This window comes from Coffea arabica, chromosome 11c, assembly GCF_036785885.1.
Source record: "Coffea arabica cultivar ET-39 chromosome 11c, Coffea Arabica ET-39 HiFi, whole genome shotgun sequence".
NCBI classification, from domain to species: Eukaryota; Viridiplantae; Streptophyta; class Magnoliopsida; order Gentianales; family Rubiaceae; genus Coffea; species Coffea arabica.
In genome coordinates this window covers 20,107,857-20,123,493 of record NC_092330.1, presented here as the reverse complement: position 1 = coordinate 20,123,493, position 15,637 = coordinate 20,107,857, and the positions used below count along the sequence as shown (strand labels likewise).

Sequence of the window (15,637 nt, the reverse complement as noted above, 5' to 3'; positions counted from 1 at the left end):
AAAATATAAAGCAATCGTTCCGACGGAGCTAAATTACTACAGCATAAAGAACGAAGGGAAAATTTGGATTTCGAAACAAAAAAGGGAGGGGTGCAACACGAGGATTTCCCAGGGGGTCACCTAGGGGTGTCAACGGGCCGGGTCCGGGCCGGAATTCTTTATTCCGGACCCGGACCCGGATCCGACCCGTTTACCCGACGGGTCTTTTATTCGGTGTTCCGGATCCGGACCCGGCGAGTCTCGGATCCGGGTCGGGTCTACCCGAACAAATTTGCCAAAATTTATAATTTCTAACAAAAAAGAGAAAAAGATATATTTGTAAACTAATTTCTAGCTAATGCAAAGAAAAAACCAAATAAGAAAATAAATCAAATTGATTTTACTCAAATACATCATCCTAATCAAATTATATTGATAATATATATTTTTTATAAATTATTAAATCATTTATATCCGGATCCGGGTCTAGTACGGGTCGGAATACTATATTCCGTATCCGACCCGTTTTTTTGTTTGAAAAAACGGATTCGGATCCGGATAACGGAATTAAATCCCTACCCATACCAGCAAAAATTTCAAGGATCCGATCCGGATCCGGGTGTAGACCCGACCCGTTGACCGGCCTAGGGTCACCCATCCTAGTACTACTGTCGCCCAAGCACGCTTAACTTCGAAGTTCTGATGGGATCCGGTGCATTAGTGCTGGTATGATCGCACCCGCCATGTTCCTTTCGCTTTATTCTTTTAAACTGCCACGTCCTGTGAAGCAGTTTGGCTTTTCTGGACCCGAATTCATTCTAAGCGTCAATTCATGAATTTCTTCTCATCCTTTTATTTATTTACTTTTATATTTTTTTCTTGTTGCTTTGCACCTTTTTTTTCCCTCGTCGCACAACTCTCAATTATCCTGAAATTGATCCTTCACGCTTGCGCTTATACATTTGCGCCGACAACTTTGACCGACGATCCGGGCTTCGATCCAGCCGTACCGTTCCTGACTTGTCTCGCGCCTTCAGATCCGCCTTCATGCTTCGATAAGAAGCAAAATATAAAGCAATCGTTCCGACGGAGCTAAATTACTACAGCATAAAGAACGAAGGGGAAATTTGGATTTCGAAACAAAAAAGGGAGGGGTGCAACACGAGGACTTCCCAGGGGGTCACCCATCCTAGTACTACTCTCGCCCAAGCATGCTTAACTTCGGAGTTCTGATGGGATCCGGTGCATTAGTGCTGGTATGATCGCACCCACCATGTTCCTTTCGCTTTATTCTTTTAAACTGCCCCGTCCTGTGAAGCAGTGTGGCTTTTCTGGACCCGAATTCATTTTAAGCGTCAATTCAAGAATTTCCCCTCATCCTTTTATTTATTTACTTTTACATTTTTTTCTTGTTGATTTGCACCATTTTTTTTTCCCTCGTCGCGCAACTCTCAATTATTCTGAAATTGATCCTTCACGCTTGCACTTATACATTTGCGCCGACAACTTTGACCGACGATCCGGGTTTCGATCCAGCCGTACCGTTCCTGACTTGTCTCGCGCCTTCAGATCCGCCTTCATGCTTCGATGAGAAGCAAAATATAAAGCAATCGTTCCGACGGAGCTAAATTACTACAGCATAAAGAACGAAGGGGAAATTTGGATTTCGAAACAAAAAAGGGAGGGGTGCAACACGAGGATTTCCCAGGGGGTCACCTAGGGGTGTCAACGGGCCGGGTCCGGGCCGGAATTCATTATTCCGGACCCGGACCCGGATCCGACCCGTTTACCCGACGGGTCTTTTATTCTGTGTTCCGGATCCGGACCCGGCGAGTCTCGGATCCGGGTCGGGTCTACCCGAACAAATTTGCCAAAATTTATAATTTCTAACAAAAAAGAGAAAAAAATATATTTGTAAACTAATTTCTAACTAATGCAAAGAAAAAACCAAATAAGAAAATAAATCAAATTGATTTTACTCAAATACATCATCCTAATCAAATTATATTGATAATATATATTTTTTATAAATTATTAAATCATTTATATCCGGATCCGGGTCTAATACGGGTCGGAATACTATATTCCGTATCCGACCCGTTTTTTTGTTTGAAAAAACGGATCCGGATCCGGATAACGGAATTAAATCCCTACCCATACCCGAAAAAATTTCAGCGATCCGATCCGGATCCGGGTCTAGACCCGACCCGTTGACAGGCCTAGGGTCACCCATCCTAGTACTACTCTCGCCCAAGCATGCTTAACTTCGGAGTTCTGATGGGATCCGGTGCATTAGTGCTGGTATGATCGCACCCACCATGTTCCTTTCGCTTTATTCTTTTAAACTGCCCCGTCCTGTGAAGCAGTGTGGCTTTTCTGGACCCGAATTCATTTTAAGCGTCAATTCAAGAATTTCCCCTCATCCTTTTATTTATTTACTTTTACATTTTTTTCTTGTTGATTTGCACCATTTTTTTTTCCCTCGTCGCGCAACTCTCAATTATTCTGAAATTGATCCTTCACGCTTGCACTTATACATTTGCGCCGACAACTTTGACCGACGATCCGGGTTTCGATCCAGCCGTACCGTTCCTGACTTGTCTCGCGCCTTCAGATCCGCCTTCATGCTTCGATGAGAAGCAAAATATAAAGCAATCGTTCCGACGGAGCTAAATTACTACAGCATAAAGAACGAAGGGGAAATTTGGATTTCGAAACAAAAAAGGGAGAGGTGCAACACGAGGATTTCCCAGGGGGTCACCTAGGGGTGTCAACGGGCCGGGTCCGGGCCGGAATTCATTATTCCGGACCCGGACCCGGATCCGACCCGTTTACCCGACGGGTCTTTTATTCTGTGTTCCGGATCCGGACCCGGCGAGTCTCGGATCCGGGTCGGGTCTACCCGAACAAATTTGCCAAAATTTATAATTTCTAACAAAAAAGAGAAAAAAATATATTTGTAAACTAATTTCTAACTAATGCAAAGAAAAAACCAAATAAGAAAATAAATCAAATTGATTTTACTCAAATACATCATCCTAATCAAATTATATTGATAATATATATTTTTTATAAATTATTAAATCATTTATATCCGGATCCGGGTCTAATACGGGTCGGAATACTATATTCCGTATCCGACCCGTTTTTTTGTTTGAAAAAACGGATCCGGATCCGGATAACGGAATTAAATCCCTACCCATACCCGCAAAAATTTCAGGGATCCGATCCGGATCCGGGTCTAGACCCGACCCGTTGACAGGCCTAGGGTCACCCATCCTAGTACTACTGTCGCCCAAGCACGCTTAACTTCGGAGTTCTGATGGGATCCGGTGCATTAGTGCTGGTATGATCGCACCCGCCATGTTCCTTTCGCTTTATTCTTTTAAACTGCCACGTCCTGTGAAGCAGTTTGGCTTTTCTGGACCCGAATTCATTCTAAGCGTCAATTCATGAATTTCCTCTCATCCTTTTATTTATTTACTTTTATATTTTTTTCTTGTTGCTTTGCACCTTTTTTTTCCCTCGTCGCACAACTCTCAATTATCCTGAAATTGATCCTTCACGCTTCCGCTTATACATTTGCGCCGACAACTTTAACCGACGATCCGGGCTTCGATCCAGCCGTACCGTTCCTGACTTGTCTCGCGCCTTCAGATCCGCCTTCATGCTTCGATGAGAAGCAAAATATCAAGCAATCGTTCCGACGGAGCTAAATTACTACAGCATAAAGAACGAAGGGGAAATTTGGATTTCGAAACAAAAAAGGGAGGGGTGCAACACGAGGACTTCCCAGGGGGTCACCCATCCTAGTACTACTCTCGCCCAAGCACGCTTAACTTCGGAGTTCTGATGGGATCCGGTGCATTAGTGCTGGTATGATCGCACCAGCCATGTTCCTTTCGCTTTATTCTTTTAAACTGCCCCGTCCTGTGAAGCAGTGTGGCTTTTCTGGACCCGAATTCATTTTAAGCGTCAATTCAAGAATTTCCCCTCATCCTTTTATTTATTTACTTTTACATTTTTTTCTTGTTGATTTGCACCATTTTTTTTTCCCTCGTCGCGCAACTCTCAATTATCCTGAAATTGATCCTTCACGCTTGCGCTTATACATTTGCGCCGACAACTTTGACCGACGATCCGGGCTTCGATCCAGCCGTACCGTTCCTGACTTGTCTCGCGCCTTCAGATCCGCCTTCATGCTTCGATGAGAAGCAAAATATAAAGCAATCGTTCCGACGGAGCTAAATTACTACAGCATAAAGAACGAAGGGAAAATTTGGATTTCGAAACAAAAAAGGGAGGGGTGCAACACGAGGATTTCCCAGGGGGTCACCTAGGGGTGTCAACGGGCCGGGTCCGGGCCGGAATTCATTATTCCGGACCCGGACCCGGAGCCGACCCGTTTACCCGACGGGTCTTTTATTCGGTGTTCCGGATCCGGACCCGGCGAGTCTCGGATCCGGGTCGGGTCTACCCGAACAAATTTGCCAAAATTTATAATTTCTAACAAAAAAGAGAAAAAGATATATTTGTAAACTAATTTCTAGCTAATGCAAAGAAAAAACCAAATAAGAAAATAAATCAAATTGATTTTACTCAAATACATCATCCTAATCAAATTATATTGATAATATATATTTTTTATAAATTATTAAATCATTTATATCCGGATCCGGGTCTAATACGGGTCGGAATACTATATTCCGTATCCGACCCGTTTTTTTGTTTGAAAAAACGGATCCGGATCCGGATAACGGAATTAAATCCCTACCCATACCCGCAAAAATTTCAGGGATCCGATCCGGATCCGGGTGTAGACCCGACCCGTTGACCGGCCTAGGGTCACCCATCCTAGTACTACTGTCGCCCAAGCACGCTTAACTTCGAAGTTCTGATGGGATCCGGTGCATTAGTGCTGGTATGATCGCACCCGCCATGTTCCTTTCGCTTTATTCTTTTAAACTGCCACGTCCTGTGAAGCAGTTTGGCTTTTCTGGACCCGAATTCATTCTAAGCGTCAATTCATGAATTTCCTCTCATCCTTTTATTTATTTACTTTTATATTTTTTTCTTGTTGCTTTGCACCTTTTTTTTCCCTCGTCGCACAACTCTCAATTATCCTGAAATTGATCCTTCACGCTTGCGCTTATGCATTTGCGCCGACAACTTTGACCGACGATCCGGGCTTCGATCCAGCCGTACCGTTCCTGACTTGTCTCGCGCCTTCAGATCCGCCTTCATGCTTCGATGAGAAGCAAAATATAAAGCAATCGTTCCGACGGAGCTAAATTACTACAGCATAAAGAACGAAGGGGAAATTTGGATTTCGAAACAAAAAAGGGAGGGGTGCAACACGAGGATTTCCCAGGGGGTCACCTAGGGGTGTCAACGGGCCGGGTCCGGGCCGGAATTCATTATTCCGGACCCGGACCCGGATCCGACCCGTTTACCCGACGGGTCTTTTATTCTGTGTTCCGGATCCGGACCCGGCGAGTCTCGGATCCGGGTCGGGTCTACCCGAACAAATTTGCCAAAATTTATAATTTCTAACAAAAAAGAGAAAAAAATATATTTGTAAACTAATTTCTAACTAATGCAAAGAAAAAACCAAATAAGAAAATAAATCAAATTGATTTTACTCAAATACATCATCCTAATCAAATTATATTGATAATATATATTTTTTATAAATTATTAAATCATTTATATCCGGATCCGGGTCTAATACGGGTCGGAATACTATATTCCGTATCCGACCCATTTTTTTGTTTGAAAAAACGGATCCGGATCCGGATAACGGAATTAAATCCCTACCCATACCCGAAAAAATTTCAGCGATCCGATCCGGATCCGGGTCTAGACCCGACCCGTTGACAGGCCTAGGGTCACCCATCCTAGTACTACTGTCGCCCAAGCACGCTTAACTTCGGAGTTCTGATGGGATCCGGTGCATTAGTGCTGGTATGATCGCACCCGCCATGTTTCTTTCGCTTTATTCTTTTAAACTGCCACGTCCTGTGAAGCAGTTTGGCTTTTCTGGACCCGAATTCATTTTAAGCGTCAATTCAAGAATTTCCCCTCATCCTTTTATTTATTTACTTTTACATTTTTTTCTTGTTGATTTGCACCATTTTTTTTTCCCTCGTCGCGCAACTCTCAATTATTCTGAAATTGATCCTTCACGCTTGCACTTATACATTTGCGCCGACAACTTTGACCGACGATCCGGGCTTCGATCCAGCCGTACCGTTCCTGACTTGTCTCGCGCCTTCAGATCCGCCTTCATGCTTCGATAAGAAGCAAAATATAAAGCAATCGTTCCGACGGAGCTAAATTACTACAGCATAAAGAACGAAGGGGAAATTTGGATTTCGAAACAAAAAAGGGAGGGGTGCAACACGAGGACTTCCCAGGGGGTCACCCATCCTAGTACTACTCTCGCCCAAGCATGCTTAACTTCGGAGTTCTGATGGGATCCGGTGCATTAGTGCTGGTATGATCGCACCCACCATGTTCCTTTCGCTTTATTCTTTTAAACTGCCCCGTCCTGTGAAGCAGTGTGGCTTTTCTGGACCCGAATTCATTTTAAGCGTCAATTCAAGAATTTCCCCTCATCCTTTTATTTATTTACTTTTACATTTTTTTCTTGTTGATTTGCACCATTTTTTTTTCCCTCGTCGCGCAACTCTCAATTATTCTGAAATTGATCCTTCACGCTTGCACTTATACATTTGCGCCGACAACTTTGACCGACGATCCGGGTTTCGATCCAGCCGTACCGTTCCTGACTTGTCTCGCGCCTTCAGATCCGCCTTCATGCTTCGATGAGAAGCAAAATATAAAGCAATCGTTCCGACGGAGCTAAATTACTACAGCATAAAGAACGAAGGGGAAATTTGGATTTCGAAACAAAAAAGGGAGGGGTGCAACACGAGGATTTCCCAGGTGGTCACCTAGGGGTGTCAACGGGCCGGGTCCGGGCCGGAATTCATTATTCCGGACCCGGACCCGGAGCCGACCCGTTTACCCGACGGGTCTTTTATTCGGTGTTCCGGATCCGGACCCGGCGAGTCTCGGATCCGGGTCGGGTCTACCCGAACAAATTTGCCAAAATTTATAATTTCTAACAAAAAAGAGAAAAAGATATATTTGTAAACTAATTTCTAGCTAATGCAAAGAAAAAACCAAATAAGAAAATAAATCAAATTGATTTTACTCAAATACATCATCCTAATCAAATTATATTGATAATATATATTTTTTATAAATTATTAAATCATTTATATCCGAATCCGGGTCTAATACGGGTCGGAATACTATATTCCGTATCCGACCCGTTTTTTTGTTTGAAAAAACGGATCCGGATCCGGATAACGGAATTAAATCCCTACCCATACCCGCAAAAATTTCAGGGATCCGATCCGGATCCGGGTGTAGACCCGACCCGTTGACCGGCCTAGGGTCACCCATCCTAGTACTACTGTCGCCCAAGCACGCTTAACTTCGAAGTTCTGATGGGATCCGGTGCATTAGTGCTGGTATGATCGCACCCGCCATGTTCCTTTCGCTTTATTCTTTTAAACTGCCACGTCCTGTGAAGCAGTTTGGCTTTTCTGGACCCGAATTCATTCTAAGCGTCAATTCATGAATTTCCTCTCATCCTTTTATTTATTTACTTTTATATTTTTTTCTTGTTGCTTTGCACCTTTTTTTTCCCTCGTCGCACAACTCTCAATTATCCTGAAATTGATCCTTCACGCTTGCGCTTATGCATTTGCGCCGACAACTTTGACCGACGATCCGGGCTTCGATCCAGCCGTACCGTTCCTGACTTGTCTCGCGCCTTCAGATCCGCCTTCATGCTTCGATGAGAAGCAAAATATAAAGCAATCGTTCCGACGGAGCTAAATTACTACAGCATAAAGAACGAAGGGAAAATTTGGATTTCGAAACAAAAAAGGGAGGGGTGCAACACGAGGATTTCCCAGGGGGTCACCTAGGGGTGTCAACGGGCCGGGTCCGGGCCGGAATTCATTATTCCGGACCCGGACCCGGAGCCGACCCGTTTACCCGACGGGTCTTTTATTCGGTGTTCCGGATCCGGACCCGGCGAGTCTCGGATCCGGGTCGGGTCTACCCGAACAAATTTGCCAAAATTTATAATTTCTAACAAAAAAGAGAAAAAGATATATTTGTAAACAAATTTCTAGCTAATGCAAAGAAAAAACCAAATAAGAAAATAAATCAAATTGATTTTACTCAAATACATCATCCTAATCAAATTATATTGATAATATATATTTTTTATAAATTATTAAATCATTTATATCCGGATCCGGGTCTAATACGGGTCGGAATACTATATTCCGTATCCGACCCGTTTTTTTGTTTGAAAAAACGGATCCGGATCCGGATAACGGAATTAAATCCCTACCCATACCCGCAAAAATTTCAGGGATCCGATCCGGATCCGGGTGTAGACCCGACCCGTTGACAGGCCTAGGGTCACCCATCCTAGTACTACTGTCGCCCAAGCACGCTTAACTTCGAAGTTCTGATGGGATCTGGTGCATTAGTGCTGGTATGATCGCACCCGCCATGTTCCTTTCGCTTTATTCTTTTAAACTGCCACGTCCTGTGAAGCAGTTTGGCTTTTCTGGACCCGAATTCATTCTAAGCGTCAATTCATGAATTTCCTCTCATCCTTTTATTTATTTACTTTTATATTTTTTTCTTGTTGCTTTGCACCTTTTTTTTCCCTCGTCGCACAACTCTCAATTATCCTGAAATTGATCCTTCACGCTTGCGCTTATACATTTGCGCCGACAACTTTGACCGACGATCCGGGCTTCGATCCAGCCGTACCGTTCCTGACTTGTCTCGCGCCTTCAGATCCGCCTTCATGCTTCGATGAGAAGCAAAATATAAAGCAATCGTTCCGACGGAGCTAAATTACTACAGCATAAAGAACGAAGGGGAAATTTGGATTTCGAAACAAAAAAGGGAGGGGTGCAACACGAGGACTTCCCAGGGGGTCACCCATCCTAGTACTACTCTCGCCCAAGCATGCTTAACTTCGGAGTTCTGATGGGATCCGGTGCATTAGTGCTGGTATGATCGCACCCACCATGTTCCTTTCGCTTTATTCTTTTAAACTGCCCCGTCCTGTGAAGCAGTGTGGCTTTTCTGGACCCGAATTCATTTTAAGCGTCAATTCAAGAATTTCCCCTCATCCTTTTATTTATTTACTTTTACATTTTTTTCTTGTTGATTTGCACCATTTTTTTTTCCCTCGTCGCGCAACTCTCAATTATTCTGAAATTGATCCTTCACGCTTGCACTTATACATTTGCGCCGACAACTTTGACCGACGATCCGGGTTTCGATCCAGCCGTACCGTTCCTGACTTGTCTCGCGCCTTCAGATCCGCCTTCATGCTTCGATGAGAAGCAAAATATAAAGCAATCGTTCCGACGGAGCTAAATTACTACAGCATAAAGAACGAAGGGGAAATTTGGATTTCGAAACAAAAAAGGGAGGGGTGCAACACGAGGATTTCCCAGGGGGTCACCTAGGGGTGTCAACGGGCCGGGTCCGGGCCGGAATTCATTATTCCGGACCCGGACCCGGATCCGACCCGTTTACCCGACGGGTCTTTTATTCTGTGTTCCGGATCCGGACCCGGCGAGTCTCGGATCCGGGTCGGGTCTACCCGAACAAATTTGCCAAAATTTATAATTTCTAACAAAAAAGAGAAAAAAATATATTTGTAAACTAATTTCTAACTAATGCAAAGAAAAAACCAAATAAGAAAATAAATCAAATTGATTTTACTCAAATACATCATCCTAATCAAATTATATTGATAATATATATTTTTTATAAATTATTAAATCATTTATATCCGGATCCGGGTCTAATACGGGTCGGAATACTATATTCCGTATCCGACCCGTTTTTTTGTTTGAAAAAACGGATCCGGATCCGGATAACGGAATTAAATCCCTACCCATACCCGAAAAAATTTCAGCGATCCGATCCGGATCCGGGTCTAGACCCGACCCGTTGACAGGCCTAGGGTCACCCATCCTAGTACTACTCTCGCCCAAGCATGCTTAACTTCGGAGTTCTGATGGGATCCGGTGCATTAGTGCTGGTATGATCGCACCCACCATGTTCCTTTCGCTTTATTCTTTTAAACTGCCCCGTCCTGTGAAGCAGTGTGGCTTTTCTGGACCCGAATTCATTTTAAGCGTCAATTCAAGAATTTCCCCTCATCCTTTTATTTATTTACTTTTACATTTTTTTCTTGTTGATTTGCACCATTTTTTTTTCCCTCGTCGCGCAACTCTCAATTATTCTGAAATTGATCCTTCACGCTTGCACTTATACATTTGCGCCGACAACTTTGACCGACGATCCGGGTTTCGATCCAGCCGTACCGTTCCTGACTTGTCTCGCGCCTTCAGATCCGCCTTCATGCTTCGATGAGAAGCAAAATATAAAGCAATCGTTCCGACGGAGCTAAATTACTACAGCATAAAGAACGAAGGGGAAATTTGGATTTCGAAACAAAAAAGGGAGAGGTGCAACACGAGGATTTCCCAGGGGGTCACCTAGGGGTGTCAACGGGCCGGGTCCGGGCCGGAATTCATTATTCCGGACCCGGACCCGGATCCGACCCGTTTACCCGACGGGTCTTTTATTCTGTGTTCCGGATCCGGACCCGGCGAGTCTCGGATCCGGGTCGGGTCTACCCGAACAAATTTGCCAAAATTTATAATTTCTAACAAAAAAGAGAAAAAAATATATTTGTAAACTAATTTCTAACTAATGCAAAGAAAAAACCAAATAAGAAAATAAATCAAATTGATTTTACTCAAATACATCATCCTAATCAAATTATATTGATAATATATATTTTTTATAAATTATTAAATCATTTATATCCGGATCCGGGTCTAATACGGGTCGGAATACTATATTCCGTATCCGACCCGTTTTTTTGTTTGAAAAAACGGATCCGGATCCGGATAACGGAATTAAATCCCTACCCATACCCGCAAAAATTTCAGGGATCCGATCCGGATCCGGGTCTAGACCCGACCCGTTGACAGGCCTAGGGTCACCCATCCTAGTACTACTGTCGCCCAAGCACGCTTAACTTCGGAGTTCTGATGGGATCCGGTGCATTAGTGCTGGTATGATCGCACCCGCCATGTTCCTTTCGCTTTATTCTTTTAAACTGCCACGTCCTGTGAAGCAGTTTGGCTTTTCTGGACCCGAATTCATTCTAAGCGTCAATTCATGAATTTCCTCTCATCCTTTTATTTATTTACTTTTATATTTTTTTCTTGTTGCTTTGCACCTTTTTTTTCCCTCGTCGCACAACTCTCAATTATCCTGAAATTGATCCTTCACGCTTGCGCTTATGCATTTGCGCCGACAACTTTGACCGACGATCCGGGCTTCGATCCAGCCGTACCGTTCCTGACTTGTCTCGCGCCTTCAGATCCGCCTTCATGCTTCGATGAGAAGCAAAATATAAAGCAATCGTTCCGACGGAGCTAAATTACTACAGCATAAAGAACGAAGGGAAAATTTGGATTTCGAAACAAAAAAGGGAGGGGTGCAACACGAGGATTTCCCAGGGGGTCACCTAGGGGTGTCAACGGGCCGGGTCCGGGCCGGAATTCATTATTCCGGACCCGGACCCGGAGCCGACCCGTTTACCCGACGGGTCTTTTATTCGGTGTTCCGGATCCGGACCCGGCGAGTCTCGGATCCGGGTCGGGTCTACCCGAACAAATTTGCCAAAATTTATAATTTCTAACAAAAAAGAGAAAAAGATATATTTGTAAACAAATTTCTAGCTAATGCAAAGAAAAAACCAAATAAGAAAATAAATCAAATTGATTTTACTCAAATACATCATCCTAATCAAATTATATTGATAATATATATTTTTTATAAATTATTAAATCATTTATATCCGGATCCGGGTCTAATACGGGTCGGAATACTATATTCCGTATCCGACCCGTTTTTTTGTTTGAAAAAACGGATCCGGATCCGGATAACGGAATTAAATCCCTACCCATACCCGCAAAAATTTCAGGGATCCGATCCGGATCCGGGTGTAGACCCGACCCGTTGACAGGCCTAGGGTCACCCATCCTAGTACTACTGTCGCCCAAGCACGCTTAACTTCGAAGTTCTGATGGGATCTGGTGCATTAGTGCTGGTATGATCGCACCCGCCATGTTCCTTTCGCTTTATTCTTTTAAACTGCCACGTCCTGTGAAGCAGTTTGGCTTTTCTGGACCCGAATTCATTCTAAGCGTCAATTCATGAATTTCCTCTCATCCTTTTATTTATTTACTTTTATATTTTTTTCTTGTTGCTTTGCACCTTTTTTTTCCCTCGTCGCACAACTCTCAATTATCCTGAAATTGATCCTTCACGCTTGCGCTTATACATTTGCGCCGACAACTTTGACCGACGATCCGGGCTTCGATCCAGCCGTACCGTTCCTGACTTGTCTCGCGCCTTCAGATCCGCCTTCATGCTTCGATGAGAAGCAAAATATAAAGCAATCGTTCCGACGGAGCTAAATTACTACAGCATAAAGAACGAAGGGGAAATTTGGATTTCGAAACAAAAAAGGGAGGGGTGCAACACGAGGACTTCCCAGGGGGTCACCCATCCTAGTACTACTCTCGCCCAAGCATGCTTAACTTCGGAGTTCTGATGGGATCCGGTGCATTAGTGCTGGTATGATCGCACCCACCATGTTCCTTTCGCTTTATTCTTTTAAACTGCCCCGTCCTGTGAAGCAGTGTGGCTTTTCTGGACCCGAATTCATTTTAAGCGTCAATTCAAGAATTTCCCCTCATCCTTTTATTTATTTACTTTTACATTTTTTTCTTGTTGATTTGCACCATTTTTTTTTCCCTCGTCGCGCAACTCTCAATTATTCTGAAATTGATCCTTCACGCTTGCACTTATACATTTGCGCCGACAACTTTGACCGACGATCCGGGTTTCGATCCAGCCGTACCGTTCCTGACTTGTCTCGCGCCTTCAGATCCGCCTTCATGCTTCGATGAGAAGCAAAATATAAAGCAATCGTTCCGACGGAGCTAAATTACTACAGCATAAAGAACGAAGGGGAAATTTGGATTTCGAAACAAAAAAGGGAGGGGTGCAACACGAGGATTTCCCAGGGGGTCACCTAGGGGTGTCAACGGGCCGGGTCCGGGCCGGAATTCATTATTCCGGACCCGGACCCGGATCCGACCCGTTTACCCGACGGGTCTTTTATTCTGTGTTCCGGATCCGGACCCGGCGAGTCTCGGATCCGGGTCGGGTCTACCCGAACAAATTTGCCAAAATTTATAATTTCTAACAAAAAAGAGAAAAAAATATATTTGTAAACTAATTTCTAACTAATGCAAAGAAAAAACCAAATAAGAAAATAAATCAAATTGATTTTACTCAAATACATCATCCTAATCAAATTATATTGATAATATATATTTTTTATAAATTATTAAATCATTTATATCCGGATCCGGGTCTAATACGGGTCGGAATACTATATTCCGTATCCGACCCGTTTTTTTGTTTGAAAAAACGGATCCGGATCCGGATAACGGAATTAAATCCCTACCCATACCCGAAAAAATTTCAGCGATCCGATCCGGATCCGGGTCTAGACCCGACCCGTTGACAGGCCTAGGGTCACCCATCCTAGTACTACTCTCGCCCAAGCATGCTTAACTTCGGAGTTCTGATGGGATCCGGTGCATTAGTGCTGGTATGATCGCACCCACCATGTTCCTTTCGCTTTATTCTTTTAAACTGCCCCGTCCTGTGAAGCAGTGTGGCTTTTCTGGACCCGAATTCATTTTAAGCGTCAATTCAAGAATTTCCCCTCATCCTTTTATTTATTTACTTTTACATTTTTTTCTTGTTGATTTGCACCATTTTTTTTTCCCTCGTCGCGCAACTCTCAATTATTCTGAAATTGATCCTTCACGCTTGCACTTATACATTTGCGCCGACAACTTTGACCGACGATCCGGGTTTCGATCCAGCCGTACCGTTCCTGACTTGTCTCGCGCCTTCAGATCCGCCTTCATGCTTCGATGAGAAGCAAAATATAAAGCAATCGTTCCGACGGAGCTAAATTACTACAGCATAAAGAACGAAGGGGAAATTTGGATTTCGAAACAAAAAAGGGAGAGGTGCAACACGAGGATTTCCCAGGGGGTCACCTAGGGGTGTCAACGGGCCGGGTCCGGGCCGGAATTCATTATTCCGGACCCGGACCCGGATCCGACCCGTTTACCCGACGGGTCTTTTATTCTGTGTTCCGGATCCGGACCCGGCGAGTCTCGGATCCGGGTCGGGTCTACCCGAACAAATTTGCCAAAATTTATAATTTCTAACAAAAAAGAGAAAAAAATATATTTGTAAACTAATTTCTAACTAATGCAAAGAAAAAACCAAATAAGAAAATAAATCAAATTGATTTTACTCAAATACATCATCCTAATCAAATTATATTGATAATATATATTTTTTATAAATTATTAAATCATTTATATCCGGATCCGGGTCTAATACGGGTCGGAATACTATATTCCGTATCCGACCCGTTTTTTTGTTTGAAAAAACGGATCCGGATCCGGATAACGGAATTAAATCCCTACCCATACCCGCAAAAATTTCAGGGATCCGATCCGGATCCGGGTCTAGACCCGACCCGTTGACAGGCCTAGGGTCACCCATCCTAGTACTACTGTCGCCCAAGCACGCTTAACTTCGGAGTTCTGATGGGATCCGGTGCATTAGTGCTGGTATGATCGCACCCGCCATGTTCCTTTCGCTTTATTCTTTTAAACTGCCACGTCCTGTGAAGCAGTTTGGCTTTTCTGGACCCGAATTCATTCTAAGCGTCAATTCATGAATTTCCTCTCATCCTTTTATTTATTTACTTTTATATTTTTTTCTTGTTGCTTTGCACCTTTTTTTTCCCTCGTCGCACAACTCTCAATTATCCTGAAATTGGGGTCACCCATCCTAGTACTACTCTCGCCCAAGCACGCTTAACTTCGGAGTTCTGATGGGATCCGGTGCATTAGTGCTGGTATGATCGCACCAGCCATGTTCCTTTCGCTTTATTCTTTTAAACTGCCCCGTCCTGTGAAGCAGTGTGGCTTTTCTGGACCCGAATTCATTTTAAGCGTCAATTCAAGAATTTCCCCTCATCCTTTTATTTATTTACTTTTACATTTTTTTCTTGTTGATTTGCACCATTTTTTTTTCCCTCGTCGCGCAACTCTCAATTATCCTGAAATTGATCCTTCACGCTTGCGCTTATACATTTGCGCCGACAACTTTGACCGACGATCCGGGCTTCGATCCAGCCGTACCGTTCCTGACTTGTCTCGCGCCTTCAGATCCGCCTTCATGCTTCGATGAGAAGCAAAATATAAAGCAATCGTTCCGACGGAGCTAAATTACTACAGCATAAAGAACGAAGGGAAAATTTGGATTTCGAAACAAAAAAGGGAGGGGTGCAACACGAGGATTTCCCAGGGGGTCACCTAGGGGTGTCAACGGGCCGGGTCCGGGCCGGAATTCATTA

At 43.7% G+C, this 15,637-nt stretch overlaps 5 non-coding genes and 13 pseudogenes across 5 annotated transcripts; all 18 read right to left on the bottom strand.

The window, feature by feature from the left end:
- Positions 1–601: 601 nt before the first annotated feature.
- Positions 602–719, bottom strand: LOC140019458 (5S ribosomal RNA; annotated as a pseudogene).
- A 411-nt stretch (positions 720–1,130) lies between these two features.
- Positions 1,131–1,249, bottom strand: LOC140017744 (5S ribosomal RNA). The gene has a single exon (XR_011824050.1). It is a non-coding gene; the product is annotated as a 5S ribosomal RNA (ribosomal RNA).
- A 927-nt stretch (positions 1,250–2,176) lies between these two features.
- On the bottom strand, positions 2,177–2,294 carry LOC140019272 (5S ribosomal RNA; annotated as a pseudogene).
- A 927-nt stretch (positions 2,295–3,221) lies between these two features.
- LOC140018593 (5S ribosomal RNA) lies at positions 3,222–3,339 on the bottom strand (annotated as a pseudogene).
- Positions 3,340–3,750: 411 nt separating this feature from the next.
- On the bottom strand, positions 3,751–3,869 carry LOC140017621 (5S ribosomal RNA). Its single transcript, XR_011823929.1, has one exon. It is a non-coding gene; the product is annotated as a 5S ribosomal RNA (ribosomal RNA).
- Positions 3,870–4,796: 927 nt separating this feature from the next.
- Positions 4,797–4,914, bottom strand: LOC140019457 (5S ribosomal RNA; annotated as a pseudogene).
- A 925-nt stretch (positions 4,915–5,839) lies between these two features.
- On the bottom strand, positions 5,840–5,957 carry LOC140018592 (5S ribosomal RNA; annotated as a pseudogene).
- A 413-nt stretch (positions 5,958–6,370) lies between these two features.
- LOC140017743 (5S ribosomal RNA) lies at positions 6,371–6,489 on the bottom strand. The gene has a single exon (XR_011824049.1). It is a non-coding gene; the product is annotated as a 5S ribosomal RNA (ribosomal RNA).
- A 927-nt stretch (positions 6,490–7,416) lies between these two features.
- Positions 7,417–7,534, bottom strand: LOC140019456 (5S ribosomal RNA; annotated as a pseudogene).
- A 919-nt stretch (positions 7,535–8,453) lies between these two features.
- On the bottom strand, positions 8,454–8,577 carry LOC140020662 (5S ribosomal RNA; annotated as a pseudogene).
- Positions 8,578–8,988: 411 nt separating this feature from the next.
- On the bottom strand, positions 8,989–9,107 carry LOC140017742 (5S ribosomal RNA). The gene has a single exon (XR_011824047.1). It is a non-coding gene; the product is annotated as a 5S ribosomal RNA (ribosomal RNA).
- A 927-nt stretch (positions 9,108–10,034) lies between these two features.
- On the bottom strand, positions 10,035–10,152 carry LOC140019271 (5S ribosomal RNA; annotated as a pseudogene).
- A 927-nt stretch (positions 10,153–11,079) lies between these two features.
- LOC140018591 (5S ribosomal RNA) lies at positions 11,080–11,197 on the bottom strand (annotated as a pseudogene).
- Positions 11,198–12,116: 919 nt separating this feature from the next.
- On the bottom strand, positions 12,117–12,240 carry LOC140020660 (5S ribosomal RNA; annotated as a pseudogene).
- A 411-nt stretch (positions 12,241–12,651) lies between these two features.
- Positions 12,652–12,770, bottom strand: LOC140017741 (5S ribosomal RNA). The gene has a single exon (XR_011824046.1). It is a non-coding gene; the product is annotated as a 5S ribosomal RNA (ribosomal RNA).
- A 927-nt stretch (positions 12,771–13,697) lies between these two features.
- On the bottom strand, positions 13,698–13,815 carry LOC140019270 (5S ribosomal RNA; annotated as a pseudogene).
- Positions 13,816–14,742: 927 nt separating this feature from the next.
- LOC140018590 (5S ribosomal RNA) lies at positions 14,743–14,860 on the bottom strand (annotated as a pseudogene).
- A 167-nt stretch (positions 14,861–15,027) lies between these two features.
- On the bottom strand, positions 15,028–15,150 carry LOC140018197 (5S ribosomal RNA; annotated as a pseudogene).
- Between the last annotated feature and the right edge of the window lie 487 nt (positions 15,151–15,637).